This window comes from Chelonoidis abingdonii, chromosome 17, assembly GCF_003597395.2.
Source record: "Chelonoidis abingdonii isolate Lonesome George chromosome 17, CheloAbing_2.0, whole genome shotgun sequence".
NCBI classification, from domain to species: domain Eukaryota; kingdom Metazoa; phylum Chordata; order Testudines; family Testudinidae; genus Chelonoidis; species Chelonoidis abingdonii.
The window spans coordinates 3,614,940-3,636,545 of record NC_133785.1 but is presented as its reverse complement, the minus strand read 5'-3'; the positions used below and the strand labels follow the sequence as shown (position 1 = coordinate 3,636,545).

Genomic DNA, 21,606 nt, shown 5'->3' with positions numbered 1-21,606 from the left:
AGGGGCACCCTTCAAGGCTGCCATGCCAGAAGTGCCATTGGATTTACAGTCACAATGGAAAGGGAAAATGTTTCAAAACTCCCTTCCCTTATTCCCATTGGGGCGGCTCCAGGCACCCGCACGCCAAGCGCATGCCTGGGGTGGCAAGCCAGGGGGGTGCTCTGTCGGTTGCCACGAGGGCGGCAGGCAGGTTGCCTTTGGCGACATGCCTGTGGAGGGTCCGCTGGTCCCGCGGCTTCGGCGGACCTCCCGCAGGCAAGCCACCGAATCCACGGGACCGGGAACCTCCGGCAGGCAAGCCACGGAAGGCAGCCTGCCTGCCGTGGTTGGGGTGGCAAAATACCTAGAGCCGCCCCTGATTCCCATAAATACTTTGAATAAGAAATGCTGATTGACACTTTAGCTTCAGAGTGCCTTAGGCACAGCACTGCTTTCCAGCCCCAACCATGTACAGCCTACCATGGATAGGGGTGGGGAAGAGGGATTTTCTGTTACATGAGGCTATAAAACTTTGGTCCCTATGGATCTAGGGCAATGGCAGTGAATGTTGGCACTGTTTCCACAGGCGGTGGTGATTTTAGCTGATCTCACTCCTGAGTGTGTCAAAGGCACAGAGAACACAGCTGCTACTGGTTTCCTGATGCCACTGGGGCCCATATACCATGAGCCTGTTTACTGCAATAGTGTCAGCCAAACTCATCACAGAGGGGCATGGAAAAGTATCCTACCACGGAGGAAGAAATAAGGCAGCTATCCTTAGAAAACATTGGGAGAGGATTGCAGAGGATCTCCATGAAAATTGAACTGAAATCTCTAGGAGGATAAAACAGATAAACAAAGTGCTTGCATGACCCCTCTCCAGCCTACCCCAATAGGGGAAAGAAGGGTGGAGGGATAGCTCAGTGGTTTGAGCATTGGCCTGCTAAATCCAGGGTTGTGAGCTCAATCCGTGAGGGGTCACTTAGGGATCTGGGGCAAAAATCAGTACTTGGTCCTGCTAGTGAAGGCAGGGAGCTGGACTCCATGACCTTTCAAGGTCCCTTCCAGTTCTAGGAGATAGGTATATCTCCAATTATTTTATTTTTTATTTTATTTTAAAGAAAAGCAGTTGCCAACTTTACCTCTGTTTGTTGTGTCTCTACTTCTTCTCGTAAAACAATGAAAAGCCACTATCTTTTGTCTTGTTAACTTGGGGATGAGATGGGTGCCATCTTTAAATTTAAACATTGTAACGAAAAATGAATAGCCATACTTACCCAAGTTCCCTTCCCCTTCATCAGGCTCATCCACATTTGACTGGTGACACTGGCTAGACTGTGGCAGTCTCAAATAGCTCCTGGCTTCCATGACTGGAATCCTCCACCACATCTCCCTCCTTCCTGCTGTTCAAGGCAGAGGTCTTTGTTTCAGGGTCCTTCAGGTATCCACAGTGATCTGGAGCATGCTAGTGGGGGTCTCTGCAAAGCATGGCATGTAGTTCCTTGCGGAAACAGAAAGTCTGTGGTGAAGCACTCAGATCTACTGTTGTGCTCCCTAACCTTGTGGTTTCCCTGATGTACGGCCTTTGTTTTCATACTGCATTTCTCCTGATTCCTGTTATACCCCTTTGCCTGTGTAATCTGCTCATGTGTAAAAAGTTAAATTTTCTACTGGTGGCCTGTAGCTGGGAATGCACAGAACCACTAGTTCCTGTCTGATTCAGGCAGAAGCATAACTAGTGCACAGCGCTGGCATGGGCAGCTGGGTGGCTGCACACAACGAAGGTGAGCTGCTAGCAGAAGTGAAAGTGGGCCAATACAGCATAGCAGTAAGAAGTGGCTGCTGGTACAGGCCTGTACATAGCCAATGTTAAAGCGCTGATGCAGCAGTGTTTTAAGGACATTCCTGGGAGGACTGCTGAGAGGAGGGGACAAAAGGGGCAGCTACTCTGGGGCCTGGTGATTTAAAAGGACCTAGGGCTCCCGCAGCAGTGGCTGGAGCCACAGGCAGCGCAGTAGGGCTAGCTGATGGAGGCTGACCCCCCAGCTCTGCCCCTTCCAGGGGCCCAGAGTCAGGCCCCTGTCCGGGTAGGAGTTTTGTTACTTTCACCCCTGGCTGTAGGTATTTCAAAAACACAAGGGAGGTTGTAAAGGCAGAAAGGTGGTTTCTGGTTGGTGAGCCTTGGGCCATGGAGTTTAAAAATCCAACTAGCACTGTCTGTGTAACAGTGAATGGGGCAGTGTGGGACAGCTGCTGGAAGACTGAGAGGGTCAGTACAGGTCCTGCAGTGGCTACACATGCGCTGCGTCCTCCTCAGTCTAAGGTCGATGATGCCTATACAATGTTGAGAAGGTGGTTTTCCTGCATGTTGCTGCTACAAGGGCTGGAGACAAACTTGAGCACAACACATCCACAAATAGGTCACTGCAAGGGAACGTGCAGCGCCCAAATTCGGTAGGGGAACCTAGTCTCTCACGTTGACAGAAGCAGCGCCAGCTACATCCAGAACTGCAACTGCTGGGGCGGGTGTGGGGGTGACACTCCACTGCCAGGCTACTTCCCCCACGGCCCTGCCCCCAGGGGAAGAGCAGCGAGCTCAGCAGAGCTCCAGCAGGCCACTCGAGCTCGTCTCTCCTCCCTGCAAGTAGCGGGGGCTCCTGCTCCCCGGAGGAGGCTAAGGCGGAGGGAGTAGGAAGAAGCGAGTCAAGGCAGCCTGCTGTGAGCAAAGCGAGTCGGATCCTGCTGCAGCCGCTCCCGGAGGAGAAGGGCGAGCCCCAGCCCCCAGGAGGCGCAGTGAAGGTGGGGCAAGTCGCACTGATTGTCACAGAAGAGGGGCGGGCAGGGGCCGTTGTCAGACCAGCTCCCTCGCACTATCCACGTACCTATTGGGTTTCTGGGAACTGGGCGGGCAGAAGCCTGCCCATTGCTAACAGATCCCCCCCTCCCGGCTTAAGGGGAAGAGCTACAGGACCTCCGCACTATCCACGTAGAACCAGGGTCTTCCCCCCACTCCGACTTCCCCTGCTCTCAAATGGCGGCTTAGGTCGCATAGGGGGCGGGATAGAAGGTGGGTCTCATCGACGGCTCGGCGGTCTGGGCTGGCGGCGGCGGCGGCGGCGGCGGGGGGGGGAGGAGGAGCCGAGCGCCGGCCCGATCGATGGGCTCGCGAGAAATGTCTCGCGGAGGGTGAGGCCGCCATTTTAGATGGGGAACAGAACGAACGGCGCCGAGTGAGGAGCCGCGGAGCCTGCGTGGAGGAGGTACGGGCAGTGCGGGGGCCAAGGTCACTGAGGGGGGCGGAGTAACAGGGGTCCCCCTCCCTCAGCCGCGCTCCCCTTCCCTGCTCCCTTCCTTGGAGCGGAGTCAGCGGTTCCCTGCCCCGTCGCTGAACCCCGGGGACGCTGACCCGCCCGGGGAGGAGACGCCGCCGCCCCGCTGGAGAGCGGGTGTCAGCGAGGAGACTCTCTCTTCCCCTGACATGGGCGGAGGGCCCTGGGCTGCTCCTGCGCCAGCAGTGGGGACGGGACCGGACGGGGGCAGCCCGGTGTCCCTTCAGGGTGAGGGGACCCCTGCTGGCGCCGTTGGTAGCTGGGGCGCTCCAGGCGCAGAACAGGCTGTGCATTGGCCTGGACCCAGCATCGCGGAAGGTGCCAAGGAGGGGGAAGGGGGTCTCATGGGGTAGAAGTCCCGGGGGGGGGGGCGATTGGCCAGTTCCGGCCGGCCTCTTTCGTCTGGCGGTGTCAATGGGAGCCCCCCAGAGGTGACTGGGAATAAGGAGAGTATTCCCTCCTGCAGGGAGAGACGCTGGAGAGCGGGGCTGTAGCAATGGGCTTGTCGGGGGTGACGTTAGCCAAGTGGCTGAGTAGTGTGGGGCGTGCCATGTAGCTGAGGAGTTTGTACAGCCCTTCCTATTTTAGTTTGTTGTTCCTCCTCCTCCTCCTCCTCGTCCATGGGTTTTTTTTAAATCCCTCCCGCACTGTTTACTAGGTCTGCGGGACACCTGAAATGCTACCCTGATAAAGTGTGGTATGCTGTTCTGTATTTATCCGTACTACAACTCTCTACTTGGAGCTATACTAGTACTGTATAGAACTGGGGACTATTGTGTCAAGTATCTCGTGATGTACAGCAGTAGCCCACTAAATCTTAGTCACCTTGATCTGCTGCACTGAGAATAGAAAGTGTATGTATCTCGCATATGGTTAAATGAATCCGTTTTTAAACATAGTGCAAACCACGGTTTGGACATTGGTATTTCAGTTTTGATGCTACATACTTTAGTTTAGCTTAAACCAGTTCTCAGTTAAGCTCAAATTAAATACACCTTTTGTAAACTGCAACCAGTTTGTCTTTGCAGGTTTTTTTTTTTTTTTTTTTTTTAGCGATTTAACTAAATGTGTTTAAAAGACTTTTGCTAAACTGATGCAACTTTGCCATGTAGACAAGGCCTTTCTCTGGAGCAGTACCTCGTGATTATGCTGTTACACAGAGCCAATTTAGCTAAGATTCTGATAGGTATACAAATGATCTTCCTCTGAATAGCATCCTCTTGAATAGTTGTTGTGTCTTTTGGCACAGATTCTGAAATTTACATGTCTGTTGCCTTCTACCCTAATAGTGTTGGAATGGCATCCATAAATGAAAGGAGTTCATCAGAGGTTCTGGGGCCTCAGAACCAATTGAAGTGGATTGTCAAGCTGGGGATGTGTTCCAGGCCTGTAAGAGGCAGTTGGAGATTGTCTTATGATTGTAAAGAAGAGGAGGAAACTGAGTGGGCCCTTGCACATTTTACTTGCCTGGGTCTCTACAGAAACTGAGGCCAGCTGTGGTGGATGGAAAATACTTGAAAAGAAGATTAAAAATGATCATCTGTCTTGAAAAGCTTGTAAATAGCTAATATATAGATAGTGGCCTACAAACATTGACTAATGAATGAGTCTGTTAGTTGTGTACAAGATGAAGTATGCTTGTGGTGAGTTTATATAGGGGCATTCAAGAAAATAAATCCAAATTAGCTAGAATTGTGAATTTAAAGCAGATTAGTTAAAACCCTGTGTGGATGCTCTCATTCAGAATTAATATGGTCTTAATTTGATTTAGTTTTAGTTGTTAATGTCTCTCTGTAGACAAACTCTTAGATTACTCTTGGTCACTAAATTGTGTTGACGCACGTAAGATCTGTAACCTGTTTCACGGGTGTAATTTCTTTAATAATACAAACCTGACAAAATTGTGGTGGTAACATAGATCTGCAAAGATTGCCTGTAATGGATTATAAAATTTGAAGCACACTCATCATGCAGTTTATGTACATACTTAATATCTCCAAGACTAGATACACTTCTAACCCGATATAACATGCTAAAGCAGTGCTCTGGGTGGGGGCAGAGCTGTGCACTCTGGCGGATCAAAGCAAGTTCGATATAATGTGGTTTCACCTATAACGTGGTAAGATTTTTGGCTCCCGAGCACAGCGTTATATTGAGGTAGAGGTGTATTTTATTTCACGACAGCAGTAATTTACCTTACTTTCATGTTTGCCCTATTTCAGTATCAGGGAAAAATGTTCTACTGTTTCCAGTCCAGTCATATCAACATGATGCACACTGTCTGTAATGACAGGGTCAAGGTAAGGTACTTATGGATATGGGATAAAAAAAAATCTCTTATATTTTGTGGCATGTGTTTGTTGTAAGAAAATTCTTCTAAAGCAGAAATGTGAGATGTTGAATACATGGATAGGAGAAGTTCTCTCAGAAGACTGACTAGAATCCTGAATTGATAATTCATGTCACTGATCAAATATAACAGAGTTCAGTGAGGCAAAAATGCTACTTTTTTGCTCTTTATAAAATTAACTAGACTCTTTTTAGGAATGGGTATGAATTAGCTGCTTTCACAGGTTTGAGATAATTTGCAGTTGATATGGTATGCCTTGCATAGTTGAATAAGTGAATAATCTCAGTATGCATTCAGTATTTGCTCTAGTATTTGCTAAAAGAAAAGGCGGAATTTAGACAGACAAAATTTTGTGAACAGTTAATTCTCAGTGGATTACTGGCCCTTGCTACTTGCATAGTATTTTTTTTTTTGTAAATAAATATTTTATTTTGGAAAGTGTGGGCTGTGTGTTTACTTAGTCACTTGAATATTGTTTTTATACTATAAATGTCATCTATTTCATGCGAAGGTGATTTCGTTGGAATTCTGGTTGCTAACATTTTATAGTTAAATGGAACATGCCTTTTTTGTGTATTAAAACCCTACTGTGGTTACCTAAGTCTAATAAATGAAATATTGTCAGACCTGGTCTTTGGTACAGACTTACATCAGTATAACTGTGTCACTCAGGTATGAAAAATCCACACCCCTGAGTGACAAGATTATATTCCCATCCCTCCCCCTAGTGTAGACAGCGCTATACCCATCAACGTAGCTACTGCCTCTCATGGAGGTGGATTAATTATGCCTCCTGGAGAAGCTCTCCCATCAGCTTCATAGTGTCTTCATTAAAGTTGCTGCAGCTTTTTAAGTGTACACCTGCCCTCTGTGAGAATTTTTGATTGGGTATAGCCATGATCTCTCAGTAGAGTTCAAAGCTAAAAAATGTAACAACCTTCGGTACATGGATTTTAATCGGTGGACATTTGATTTCATGGGATATAGTCAATGTTGATTGACTCTTTATTTGTGGTGCGGAAAATTTAGCTTTCCAGAACTAGGATTGCAATAAAAAAATTGTCTAGAGACTCTCATGAGCAATAGAAAAACATATCCAGCTCACTTTGTTTGCAGTTGCAGGTGTGTCTAAGTTTTGCCATTCTTCTCTAGTGCCTGCTCCAAAAACAGATATCCTGCCTACTGAAATAAATGGAGCAGAGCATACATTCAGACCAGTCAAAGCTGATTTGTTTTAACTTTAGACAAAACAGCTTAGGCAACAGGTCTTCCATGTAATGTACTAATATATATGGCAGTACTGGTTTGTTTCCTTTCCACTCTTGGGGAAATAAGATTTAGGTTTGTATCTGGAGACCATTCTATATTTAGCCTGAACTTTCTGTTCTGCAATTTTTATTCCATTTTACACTTCTGTTGAATCGTTTCACTGGTTATACTACATGAGGCCTGCTATCTGCATATTTCAGTTATGTACTTCAGTGCTGCCTAGTTTCTCCTTTTTATTGTTGTATTAGATTGTTCCACTTCAGATTCCAAATTGGGTGTTGCATCTTTGTTATTGGTTTGACTCAAAATGTTTCTGTTCTTTTATAAATTACTCACAAAAGGGTGTTAATTTGTATTGCATTCCAGTTGATGTACATAGTATCACTTAAGAACAGTTGGGACATCTTATAAGTATATTTTTAGATCACAAACTGAAGGAGGTTGCTTCACTGACTTGTAGCTGGGTGTGGTGAAGGGTTAACCATATTAATTAAAGATGGCTCAGAATTTTAGACTTTTAAGATAATGGGGGCTCAGAATTGCTTTTGTTAATGCTCTTTTACTGGAGAGCAAGCTAGAATTTTGAAAATCATTGTTTAGGGAATGTTGAGAATTGCTCAATGGAGATGCAAAGCTAGAGACTTAGCAAGAAAGAGATACATAGGCATTGCCTTGTTTCAAGGAGTGAGGAGGTCCCCTTTTCTCTTATCCTACATCCTGGAGGACTTGGGGAGAATGGGAACTCCATTCTGTGTTGCACTCCTACTGCTAAACCCTTTTCTCACTCCTCAGAAAGGAAGGGTATTGTGGCTTTTATTTTCTGATCACTGCTCCTTGCTCTGTTTAAATCTTATGGGTAAACCAGACATTGGCTTGCTGAGGTGGTGGAAGGACTGTTTGTATTAATTGCTTGTAAAGCATCCCAGCTAATTACTAGCTTGTGGTAGATAGGAAAGGAGGGAACCAACAGGGTCCAGGAGGAGGGCAATGCTCTGATGAGAGGCCAGCTACATGGGAATGAGAGGATATTAAGATTTCTACTAAGCTGCTGTCTCTAGGCTCTGGTATGGGGGTCTCCTTCATATCAGCATTTGGTAGTACATATCTTAAGGACCTTTTGCTTTCCTCCCTGTAGTTTCCGGAAGAGATGGAGCTTACTCCCACCCCCCCCGGCCTCTTGGCTGCTACAAGGGAAGTAGATATCCAGTGCTGCTGTACTGTTCCATCAGCCCAGGCTCCTCACTGCTGCAAGGGAAGGAAGAAGAAAAGTTTTTAATTAGTAATTTTTTGGTCCATGTCTCCTGTGAATACCTCTTGTGTCTGCTGATACTGCTGTCCAGAGTTTCCCAGGCAACAACAGTAGCTCAGGTGACATGATTCTTAAGTTTCACTGATGCCCATAGGTTTCTGAATAGCAACAGTGACATGAGTCTTAGCTTCACTGAGGTCTTACTCGACAAATTGGTGAGCAACAGTTGAGGCACACTTGTTGCCTTTATGCTTAAGAAGGCAGAACTGCCTGGTTCTGATTCAATTCGTGTTTGAAAGGTTATCTTTGCAACTGAAGGTTTTAGAAACTTTGTAAAAATGAAAGCTTAGATTGTGCAGAAATTGATATAGGGCCTCCTGCTCATCAGAACAAACTTCCCACTGTGCACTGTGGACATCTGGATTTTTTAGTTGGCTGTGTACATCTGTTTACCATTCTGGCCTGCCAGTGCAAGTGTGTGTCATGAAATAGAGAATTAAGTATCTGAGGAGTTAAAAGAAAACTGTATGGATTTTGTTTAGCCTAGCAAAGTCAGATATTACTTGAAAATATTTTAATATCAATTGGCATATTAGAGATTTGGCATTTGGAATTTTATCTAATAAAATGGCTGTTTTAAAGTTTTGAGTCTTTCTGGTCTCCTCAAATATTTTTTGTATTATTTAAATGGGTTTCTGTCTGTCCTCCCCTGTTTTGTTTTTTAGTTGTAATCTTCCCCGTCAACTCACTAATTGTCTGTGAAAGTTGCTGGTCTGTTTGACATCAGTAGAAGTCTGGAAAAGTCCTTGATTTATGTAGAAAATAGTATCATGTACAGAAGCTTCTATTAACTTGCAAAATGCCTTGCCTCAATCTGGACTATCTCTAGGGTTGAGAACATAGTTCAATCTCCATGGCCAACTAGGTATTTGTAAGTTTAAAGTTCCATATCCAATTATGAATCTGCCTATTTTTCTAAATTCTTATGTCCTTTATTCTGCTAATCCTTTCCTTCCCCTTTTCGAATCTCTTTTTAATTTAGGGCATTTCTGTAATGCACCACTTTCTTATTTTTAGTCTTCTTACCTCAAAGATCTTGGATTATGGATACTTCATTTGCTCAAGAACTGGATGTGGTTCTCTCTGCAGTGTTTAGTATGGTCCTTTCAGTCTGCTTGAGAGGATTGCTAGAGAAAACATAAGATATACTTCACTTCATACCTCCTTCCATTCTCTGTCCTGTTCCTCTCCTGGGATGAGTTCCTTCATAATGCAGCCACTTACTGCCCATTGGACTGAGAAGTGATGTACCACAATCTTTGTTCTCTTGTAAAATTCTTCTTCTTTTCTCTGCTGCTTAGTTTGTAGAACATCATGGTAGCATAAGGAGAAACTTGCCTGTGCTGTTTTTGTGTGCCACTTCCTTTGTGGCTGGAGCACAGAGAATGAGGAATAAGTAGTCCTCTTTAGCTCACCATAGCTGAATAAATGTTATGTTCAAGAGCACAGGTGGACTAGTTTCACAGGGTAATGTAACAAATGCAGGAAAGATTGATGTGGAATGGAAGGAGACTGTATTTTCACTATGTTGCATGTAAACCGGCCACAAATTGAAAAATGTTTTTGATGTATTAATGATAAGAATTTGATTTTTTTTTTAATCTGTTGGTCACTCTTTTTTACTGAAAATTGACCTCATTTGTAACAGAGGATGTGGGCCTGATGTGAGGTTGAAAACCAGTTTCTATTCACAATTCTAAAACCATAAAATTAACTTCAAAGTTGTAAAATATTTACCGTAAGACAACTTTGAAATTGACCTTTCAGTGGATTCTGATGGAATCTGAGTTTTCTCAGTTCTAATCTACTTTTAACCTTTTGCTTTTTAAGTTCATCATCGTATTTTATGTAGTTAAATTACTATCTCTTGATTGTGATTTTAGTGGTTAGAATATCTTTTGGTACATTGCAATGTTCTTTTAAACCAGATCTGTAAAGTTAGACAGATGACGACAAACATGCCAAAACCTCTTCTCCCCTCTCTTCACTCAGAAAAGCTTAGTGTAACCTCTTTAGAGCAGAGAATATCTTTCTGTATGATTGGACAGGCTTGGTTCATTGTGCGTGCTATTGGAATATAAATAATAAATATTTAAAAAAACAGTGTTAGTCATCAGTCTTAATCAGAGTTAAATGTTTTTGCATTGTTTGTTTATCCAAGAAAGATGAAAAGAAGCTTTAATAGTGGCTGAGGCCGTACACTCAACGTGATGGCATTTGTTTGTCATGTGATACATTTGGAACATTGCTACATCCAGTGAATTCCAAAATTTCAGGGAATGGTTTATGTATTGGGGCAGAACCTTACTCATTTTGATGAAAATCGGAAAACCAGAAGGAGGAAATGGGGGACCTAGCAGCTTCAACCACTCTTGTCTATAGATCAACTATTAATGTTTTCCACCATAACAATACCTCAGCTCATCATTTCTCAGTCCTGCCCATGGTTCCAACAGGGTTTAAAATGTTAACACCATGAATGACTTACTTCCCAGGCAGAAAGAAAAGAAATAATGTTGGGAGAGGGAATAGAGAATGGGGGTGAGCACAGAGCCCTTGACATAAAGCAGAGGGAGGTGGTGGGGATTGCAGGGAGTCCCTGAAATAGAAAAGGAGGGAATGGAGGAATACAAGGGACTCTTGTGTGTGTAGAGTGAGCTTCTCCTACATAAGCAGAGCATTCTGACCGTCTTGTTTTATGGTTTGTTTATCTCAAATGACAAAATATAAGGTTCTAGACTCGTATAACTTTATGAAACAATACGGATGTCAGTGTAGAACTCGCAAATAGACAATAATGGTTTGCTGGAAAAAAAAGTATACAGGGCACAGTAATGTAGTAGATTTAAATTTAACTGAAGGTGAATTACTTTCCGGTCTTACTTTTCTAGTCTTAAGCTTTAAGTTGTTTTAGTTTATAGCACATGCATAGGCAATTAAGTTATGGAAAGGGAGCCAGCTTATGTTGCAATCTAAGCAGTGGCCATATAGTGGAAAGATTTCCCTTTGGCATGTTCATTAGTGCTATTTTTACCTATTCCAGTAAGATCTGTCCTTATGATTTTAAACTACAGGACAATAACTGGAATTACTTATGAGATTGTTTACCAGATGCTGCCAACCTAAAATCACATATGTCAGAACATAGTTTATATTGTCACAAATAAAATGACCACTACAGCTGAAAGAAATACTTTCTCCATTTCTTTAGTTTGTGTGCTTTGCATTTGACAGAAGCTTGTCAATAGTCAGTTTTAGAGATTCTCTTGTATGTTGAATTTCCTGTGTTTGTTAATTTTCTCCTGGAGCATCTAGGGAGAAACATCTTTAAAAGGAGGCAATAGGATTGTAAAACAACAATTGGCCTCGTGACACAGGAATGGGCATAGTGTCTGAAACTGTTAACCTGAAATTTAAGTCAATTAAAAAAAAGTTTATATTCTGCAAAATCTATATCCTAAGATTCTTCATTCACTAGGGAAAACGTTCTACACTGTGAGTAGATTATTCAAGTCTTGCCAGAGATGAAACACTTCAGAAGACTGGTAATAATGAAAACCGGAGCATATAATGAAAACGCTACTTCTGTTATCATTATAGTGTTGCAAAATAGTAGGCTAATAGAAAATACCATGTATATACAAGTTATTGCCATGTAACCATAACTTTGATTTTTCTAACTTTCATGATTATGTAATCTTAACTACAACACTGCATTGCTGTGGTTTTTGAATTTATTAAATATAATATGCCTTTATTTTGAATAGATGTGCTTCTTTCTAATAGTATTGGCAGTATTCTGATTTAAAACTTTGCTGATTGTAGACTGTTGGGCATGCTTTTTTTGGACTTTAGAAATGTGTATGGTAAGCAGAATTTTAAAAGTTACAATATCAGGTAAAAATCAAATAAGTGTAAATGAATTTTTTAAAATGCAAAGTGATGAACTTATAGAAGGAAACCAGTACTCTGTTTTGCTTTTTATAATGAACGTACTGAGTTGATTTTTAAACAAGAACATTACAAGAGGTTTTTATTAAAATGGTCTTTATTTCTCTTTAGTTGGTATAGACAAAATTAAGAACAAAATGTTAATTTTTCTCAAATTAATATGCAATGTTGCTTTAATTTACAAAGTTGTTGATTTGATTAAACAAATGGCTTGTGTCTGTATGCATCTGTTGGTTCCCATTGCAAACCAAGAACAGGCTGGCCTTTTTGATCTACATTTATGTTTTCATTGTAAAACATGCATACAGCCAGCCTCCTGAAATGCTTGTCTTTGTAGCAAAGTGTGTGTGGTATGAAATTGGAAAAATGTACATGTCAAAACTGGCAGGTAGATAGGTCAGTTCAGTTTTAACCTGCTTTCAAAATAAGCAGATTCTCTGACTTGAAAAACAATAAATAATTTTTCTAATTGTGTGTGTTGTCTGGAGTTTGCTGCTTCAAAGTAGTGTCCTGCAGCTTTCAGCTGTTCAGGTGATAGAAGGGAGCTCATCTTTGGCTAGAAACATCCTGGGATTACAAAGTCCTATCTTTGGAATTCTGTTTCTCTTCTACTTCCTGGTCTTCCATGGGATTTTTATCCTCTAACTCAGGGCTTGTCTACACTGGCAATTTACAGCACTGCAACTTTCTGACTCAGGGGTGTGAAAAAACACCCCCCTGAGCGCAGCACATTTGAGCACTGTAAAGTGCCAGTATGGACAGTGCACCAGTGCTGTGAGCCACGCCCCTTGTGGAGTTGTGGTGTTTTTTTTTTTTTTTTTTTAGAGCACTGGAAGATCTCTTTCCCAGCGCTCTGCCGTGCTCACACGAGCCACGTTAAAGCGCTGCCAGCGTAGACTAGCCCTCAGTCAGTGTTGGATTATTTTAGGAAGTGTATGCTAGTACAGGATGGGGATTCTGGGGCCCAAATTTGTTTTCACTCCTTCTAGTTTTCCAGCAGCACTGATGAGAACTTACAGCTCTTCTGGTTGATGCTTGGTTTACAGTTCTTCCTTTGCCAAATCTGAGCCTCATGTCTTAATTATTAAGACCTGTCTGGTTTTCCTAGAAATTATTTTCTCTAAGTGCAGGTTTAAGTATTATAACTACTTTTATGCCCTCAAAGTTCTGCATTTGGTTCTACATTTTGTTGAACCAGTGCTTGGCAACAGCAGCCCCCATTCAGCAAGGTGCTTGATTGTAGGAACTTTAAAAAGGAGTAATCCTATTGCTAATCAGCAAAACATAAGATTAGCAAGTGCTTGACTTGACTTGAGTGAGATTTAATCATGATACTTCCAGTAAAAGTGAGATTAATTAAGTGTTTAAGCGTCATGTTGAATTGGGGACAGTATTACAATTCATTGTGTGATATGTGGAGACCAATCTAGCCTTATAAATTCACTCTTTCTGCTGAAATGTTGCCTAAAATGTCTGACAATTCCTTCCCGAAGGCTTAGGTCAGGGGTTCTCAGGCCACGTCTAGACTACGCGCCGTATCGGCGCGTTAAAATCGATTGCTCGGGGATCGATATCGCGTCTGATCTAGATGGGATATATCGATCCCTGAGCGCGCTTATATCGATTCCAGAACTCCACCAAAACCAACGGAGTTCCGGAATCGACATGGCGAGCCGCGGACATCGATCCCGCGCGGTGAAGACAGGTGAGTAAATCGATTTTAGATATTCGATTTCAGCTACGCTATTCTCGTAGCTGAAATTGCGTATCTAAAATTGATTTTCATGCGTAGTGTAGACCTGGCCTCAGACTCTTGTACTGGTGACCCCTTTCACACAGCAAGCTTCTGAGTGCGAACCCCCCCCCCCCCCCCATAAATTAAAAACACTTTTTTATATATTTAACACCATTATAAATGCTGGAGGCAAAGCAGGGTTTGTGGTAGAGGCTGACAGCTTGTGACCCCCTGAGGGGTCCGCCCCAGTTTGAGAACTGCTGGCTTAGGCCCTGAACACTTGCCATGATAGTGTAGGAGGAAATAAATTAACTTTATATTAAGGTATACTTGTAATATCCAAGTAATATTTCAGTGTGGTGTATTATACAGCTGTCAGTTTTGTTTTTGAATACCTCTGCTTTTTTGTTTATATTCACCAGGTTTGTACCTCAGGGTTTCATTCCATAGGACTCCAGTCACTTTACTAAAGATTAAGGCCAGGTCTCACACGCGCGCGAAAATCGATTTTAGATACCAATTTCAGCTCGAGAATAGCGTAGTGAAATCGATTTCTAAAATCGATCTACTCACCCGTCTTCACCACGCGGGATCGATGTGCGCGGCTCGCCATCATTCCGGAACTCCGTTGGTTTTGGTGGAGTTCCGGAATCGATGTAAGCGCGCTCAGGAATCGATATATCGCGTCTAGATGAGACGCGATATATCGATCCCCGAGCAATCGATTGTAACGCGCCGATATGGCGCGTCGTATAGACGTGGCCTAAAGGTATAGGTTCCTTTTCCATTCCGCGTGAGTCCTGGATCACTTTCCTGTAGGAAGGGCATCTCTTCAGTGTCATTTGCTATGCATGCACTCTTTAGCTACTGAATAAATGTGGCTCGTGGCTTTTCAGAAATGCCTGACATCTGATATGATAGCTGTAGTTGTGCAGATTTGTGTTTTGTGAGAAATACACAGTTCGGGTGAAGTGCAATGTAACCATAGTTTTTAATCAATCTTGTACAATATTTTGCTTTGTGCATGTGGTAGTGCAGAAGGTTAGTTTTGTCTCTTATTTACATGTTCTCTTTCTCCTGATAGCATCTATCTTTCTGCACAAGTATAGGTCTGTCACAAATAAAGGTAAGCCTCATTAACTCATAATTTGGTTTTCCAGACTTGCCATAAATCCTGGTTGCATCAGCATTTTATAAGTGGACATTGCTCTTCCGGTGGACCAAGAAGTCTATTATGAGGAAGACCTCTTTTGAAGTGGAGTTCGCAGTTAGGTTCATGGAATTTGGAGCCATTGTATAAGCATTCCTATAAAAAAAAAAATCTTTATTGTTCAGGAAAATGTGTGCATAAGATGGTGTGGGGCATCTGGCTTGCCAAATAGAGGTGGAATTCTTTGACAACACCCTCTAGAACATACTTTCTGGATACTTGAGAGGATATATTAAATGATTGACAGAATAGCAAACAACTTTCACATATAGGATCTGGAGCTTCTAATTGAATCAAATATTTGTTTACCATTCTATGTAGGCTGCTTTGTTCACCCGTCTGGTATGGTAAGCTGTAAAATAAGAAGAATAAAAGTAGTTACAGAGCTGTCCAAACAGTTTGGAGCTAATAAAACTCTAGAGTATTATCATGTATTAGGTTTGGCCTAGAAACATATCTTGACCCATGCCCAGATGCTTTTTAAAAGCAATTAATGTAGAAGAATGTGAGAATTCGCTTGTTCTTTCTACTTTGACTCAGAAAAATAGTTAATTGTGAGTTAGTTGGTTCATTGCATCCTATTTTGTGTTGATATGTAGACATAAAAATATACTATAGTGTCTAGTGATTTGTAAGTATCGTAGTAGTAAGGCTTTTCTTTGGCTGTATTGTATCCTAACTATTTTTTATTTGCTCCCTATTTTTTGTAAGATAATTAAAGATGTGGTGCTATATTTTAGTCCCATTTGACTGAGTTGTAGTTTCAAGAACACAAACATCAACTTTGAACAAATAAATTTCTGGCTTTTTTTTTTAGTGTGGAAGGGCTATAAAAATTGACTAATCTTATTTCTATGAAATATTTACTCATATGAGCTTTATTTTATGTTTTAGAAACATCTCTATATCTTAACACCTGGTTGTTTCTAAAAGTGATAACGTTTGTTCTTATGAAGTTAAAGCAATATATTATAGTGCAGTGGGCTCTTCTCAGCTAATTAAGGCCTGGAAAAATGGAAGTCTTGCATTGCTTCCTGAAGCTCACCAAACTTGTTTTTAAAAAAGAAAACCAAAAAACAACCATCTTGGGTGGTGGTAAAAGAGACCTGCGGAGGAATAATTAAACAGTGGATTTGCACCATTTTCTGTCCCCCCCCCCCTTTATTTTTGTTTTTTTAAATTAAAGTGGCCTGAAAGATCCCTGTAAAAGCAAATAACTTTCTTTTTACCTTAGGTCTTGCCTACACTTAATTTTACCAGCTCAGCTATATGTTGGTAAGGGGTGTTCTTTTTTCCCCCCAACAAAGTTATTCGGCGACAAGCCCTAGTATAGATAACTATAACGATATAAAATGCTTTATATTGATATAGCTTCTTTTGGTTCCCAAATCTGAATAAATTCTGTTCGTAGAAGCACTTTTATACTGATGTAAGAACATCCAGAATAGTGGTGTTTTTGCCACTTTAATAATGCCAGCATAGTTAAGGCAGCAAAACTTTTAAGTGTAGACAAACTCTTAGAAATATGAGGAAATAAATTCTGGCCATTCCTGGGTTTTGCCCTTGTGGATGGTTTGGAACCGGTGTGTTGTTAACTTTTGCATCTTACTTGGATGGACAATGGTGAAAAGATCGTTATTGCAGTTAAATAGATGTTTTGAATAGTGTGACCACTACGACCTTCATAGTTTAATTTTCACTCTTTTTGTGATGTGGACTCTTCTCTAGTTCCAGTCATCTTAGTGTTCCAGGTGAAATAGGACCTGAATTTGTAACTTTAAAAAAGAGAAGAAAACCAAAGAGGAGCGGGGAAAAAACCTCTTAAAAGAATTTTGGAGGGAACCCCTTTCACCATCTTTATACATCATAAAGAAGCAAGAGAGTAATAAGCCCAATTTTTCCTTTACAATTCACTTAGTGTGTTAGTGCCATCTTTTGCTCCTTCTTGTTCTTTGTTAAATGGAGCTTGTGCATAATGTCTAAATTCTTCTCCACTGAAAAGTCTAAAAATGATTTCTAAAAATCCTTTCCCAAACAGCTCTTAGAAATGTAATGGAATTTAACCTTTTTATGCATAATGTAAGCATGTTAAAAGAGAACAAAGAACACAGAAGGAAAGAGGAAAACCACCAACCACCCTGGAAGTAAAAAAGTTAAAGAAGTAATGAACATCAAAAATCAAATCTCTTCCCATCACTAAAAGTATAAAAATGCAAAAATCCAGTCTGTTGCTTTTCTCCGTGAGATCATAAGGCTAGACCAGAGCTTGAGAGATCAGCAAGTCTAGCCCCCTGCATTGAGGCAGGACCATGTAAACTTAGATATTTGTCCAATCTCTTCTTAAAAACCTCCAATGATGGGGATTCCAAAACTTCCCTTGAAGCCTATTCCAGAGTTTAACTGTCCTTTTTAGTTTAGAAATGGTTTCCTATGATCCAATCTAAATCTCTCTTGCTGCAGATTAAGCCTATTATTTCTTATCTTACCTTCAGTGGAAATGGAGAACAATTGATCACTGTACTCTTAATAACAGCCTTTAAAGTACTTGAAGACTGTTATCCCATCCCCTTTAGTCTTTTTTTTTTTTTTTTTCAATACTCACCATGTCCATTTTTTTTTTAAACTTTTCCTAATCGGCCATGTGTGTGGGGTTTTTATTTATTTATTTATTTAAAAACCTTTTATCATTTTTTTCTCTCTTCTGGATGGTATCCAATTTGTCCACATATTTCCTAAAGTGTGGCATCCAGAATTGGACACTGTACTACAGCTGAGGCCTCATCACTGTGAGCAGAGCAGGAAAATTATCTTCTGCGTCTTACATACGTACTTTATCTACCTGTATGGAAAGGTTAGGGAGAGAGTAATTCCACTCCCCACCCTGGCCAGAGATACCCTCTTCTTTGCTGACTGTATTGCTGCTAGAGGAGCTGTAATTGGGAATTTGCTGTGTGCCAGGCTCTCCATCCTCTCAGTGCTGATTTTGTTTGTGATGAAGGACTGACGAAACCTCTTACCATTTGTATAGACTCCCACAAAGAGTTAATCTACCATATCCTGAGCCTGGTACACTTGATTCGAGTGGTCATAATGTACCATGTCAGAGCTTTAAACTGGATAATTCTAGGGAAATTATTTTTGTTACCTTGAAATTACTTTGCATCTCAGAATATCCTGTCAATTTTTTTCTGGCTTGTAAAAGGTAAATGTTTAGTCTGAACAGCTAATAATTTCACACTCCCTCGCCAAGGAGTGTTTAGTCTGGTGATCAAGAAGTCTGGAAGCTCTCATTATGTATAGTTAATATGAAGTTTGAGATTTGTAAAATGCCTTTTGCCTTCTCTTTTTACTGTTGTACAAAGATTTAAATATAACTTTTCCCCATAACTGGTCCCTTCCACCTGATTAGCCAACTGATCGTCACACATGGTTTTTAATCAAACATGTTGGTACAAAAGGGGAAGACATAGAAGATGAACACTTTGAAACAAAATCTGTTTAAATATAAGGTTTTTCTAGGAGGCATGAGGGTTTAACAAAACCAAACCAGTTGCTGTCTCTGAGGCATAAAGATTACCAAATTATCCATCAGCATCTTTGGTTGTTTAGTTTAAGTCTGTGGTCTTTTTTTGATGATAAATTTTTTCTTTCTTCAGTGTAAAAGTTAAAAATGGATGGTGATGGTATAGAGGAGTACAGAAAAGCTTTGAACACTTACTACTTCAGTGTTTGTTTTCTTATTACGCAAGATATAACACATACATACTTTTTAAATTTATTTTTAAACTGTGAATGTTGACAGATGAGACTAAAGACTTGGGTATAGAAAATGTTTTAAGTATAATTATAGTACATGAGTTTTGTTCAAATGAAATGTATGAATCTAAAAACTGAGCATATTTGAGTAACTCACTTTTTAAGAAAACCTTGGGATGTTCTCTGTGCAAAACAATTAGAACTGGTGTAAGTACACTAACAATATCCATCTTCAGTAAGGCATTTGTTTTCATTAGACAGTGATAATAGTTACTGAAAACTGCACACTTAACTTTAGGTGTGTGCGGCCTGGTCTACGCTATACGTTTAAACTGAATTTAGCGGCGTGAAACCTATTTAACCTTGCACCCGTCCACACAACAAAGCCCTTTATATCGATATAAAGGGATCTTGAAACTGATTTCTGTACTTCTCCCCGACGAGGGGAGTAGCGCTGAAATCGGTATTGCCATGTCGGATTAGGGTTAATGTGGCCGCAATTCGATGGTATTGGCCTCCGGGAGCTATCCCACAGTGCACCATTTTGACCGCCCTGGACAGCAATCTGGAGTCGGCTGCACTAGCCAGGTAGACAGGAAAAGCCCCGCGAACTTTTGAATTTCATTTCCTGTTTGCCCAGCGTGGAGAGATCATCAGCACAGGTGACCATGCAGAGCTTATCAGGTAACAATACAGTCTCCTGAGAAGCGAAAAAGAGCTTCAGCATGGACTGCACGAGTGGTACTGGATCTGATCACTGTTTGGGGAGAAGATTCCGTGCTAACAGAACTCTGTTCCAAAAGACGAAATGAAAAAATATTTGAAAAAATTTCCAAGGCCATGATGCAGAGAGGCCACACCAGGGATTCAGTACAGTGCTGTGTGAAAGTTAAGGAACTCAGACAAGCCTACTAGAAAACCAAAGAAGCAGACGGAAAATCCAGGGCAGGGCCGAAAACATGCTGCTTCTATGCTGAGCTGCATGCAATTCTAGGGGGGTCTGCCACCACTGCTCCACCCCTGTCCGTGGATTCCGAGGTGGGAGTGGTAATCACGGCCATGGCTGAGGATTCTGCAGATGAAGAAGATGAGAAGGAAGAGGAGGACGAGCTTGCAGAGAGCACACAGCACTCCATTCTCCCCAACAGCCAGGAGCTTTTTCTCACCCTGACGGAATTACTCTCCCAAGCAACTATCCCAGACAATGAAGCCATGGAAGGGACCTCTGGTGAGTGTACCTTGTAAATATAAGACATGGTTTAAAAGCAAGCGTTTTTTAATGATTGATTTTGCCCTGAGGATTTGGGATGCATTTGCGGCCAGTACAGTTACTGGAAAAGTCTATTAACATGTCTGGAGATGGAGCGGAAATCCTCCAGGGACATCTCCATGAAGCTCTCCTGGAGGTACTCCAAAAGCCTTTGCAGAAGGTTTCTGGGCAGCGCTGCTTTATTCCATCTTCCATCTCTCCATGGTAGGACACCTTGACCACAGCCATGCCATTGGACAAGTAAACTGGTATCAATTGCATGACAAAGCCTAGCTGCGTATGGTCCCGGTGATTGTGGGCATTCAAAGCAACACCTTCTTATCTCGCGTGTTATCCTCAGGAGAGTGGAACCTCGTTCAATTGTAACAACTGTGTGAAAAAAGACAGGAATTTAATAAATGGGACAGAGATGGCCATTCACTACTGGCCTGTGCCTGTTCTTAAAATAAATCCTTCCTTGCATTTAGTCCAAGTGGGGAGAAAAGGGGGGGCGGCGATTTGGCAAACTGAGCTTTTCTGATTTTGAGCTAAGCAGAGTGATCTTCCCGCTACCAAGCCACATGGTTGGGGAGAGGGAAAGGGGTGTTTGCAATGATCTTTCTTCCCAATGATAAACCAGCCATGAGGGTGGTTTTCTGCTGCTGCACCGTAACAGAAAGGACAGCACTCACGGACTTGCTTGCTATTTGGAAAAGGCAGGCCGCAATAGATGAAACGTTCAGAAGACAAAAAACAGTGCTTACGCAATGGCCACATAACCATGGCTCGCGCTGCCCAGACTCGCACCTGTACGTAACACCAAAGCCGCAGCACTCAAATAAGATCAAAATGGCACTTGTAGTGATAAACACAGTGTATATTAGTGAATATAGTTGTTCAGCCGTGAAAATATGACCATTGTTCTTAAAATGTGTATTGCCATACTGTCTCTCCCTTCCTCCCTCCCAACATCAGCTCAAATATTTCAACCTCCTCCTACTACCGTCCCGAAGGCATATCTCAGATCAAGACGGTGGGAAAAAAAGACACAGAAAGAATGTTCCGGAAATCATGGAAGACCCGCAATGAAAGAGCTCATCTCCGGAATAGTGGACTAGGACGTGTATCAAAAGTACAGGAAAGATGCGAGGAGACGAACGGAACAGAGACCAAGGAGAGGTGGCACAGAAACAAGCAGGCGCGGATCAACTCTAGGGCTGCTGCAATCAAACTGACATGCTCTGGCGTATGGTGGAGCTCATGAACCAGCAGAACACAGAGTGACCAATGCCAGCCTCTGACACCCCACCCCCTCACGATTTTCCTTGAGCCTCATCGCCAACGATAAGACCCGGAGTAGGCTCATGCACCTCTCAATCCACCCCATGGACAGCCCAACCAAAAGGCCGTATATTTTTAGTGCCTTTTCCTTCCCTACTATCTCCTCCCAACCCCACCTGGGCTACTTG

General features: G+C 42.1%; 1 protein-coding gene across 20 annotated transcripts in view; it reads left to right on the top strand.

Moving 5' to 3' along the window:
• Positions 1-2,107: 2,107 nt before the first annotated feature.
• The window catches only part of RAF1 (Raf-1 proto-oncogene, serine/threonine kinase), a 134,385-nt gene continuing 114,886 nt past the window's right edge, over positions 2,108-21,606 (top strand). For 6 of the 20 annotated variants that reach the window (XM_032772555.2, XM_075073143.1, XM_075073139.1 and 3 more), the window contains exon 1: positions 3,104-3,239. The gene's annotated coding sequence lies outside the window, so the exon portion shown is untranslated. Of the gene's footprint in view, positions 3,240-4,597; positions 4,952-21,606 lie in introns of all 20 variants that reach the window. The other 14 variants (XM_075073131.1, XM_075073137.1, XM_075073125.1 and 11 more) reach the window with 7 other exon arrangements.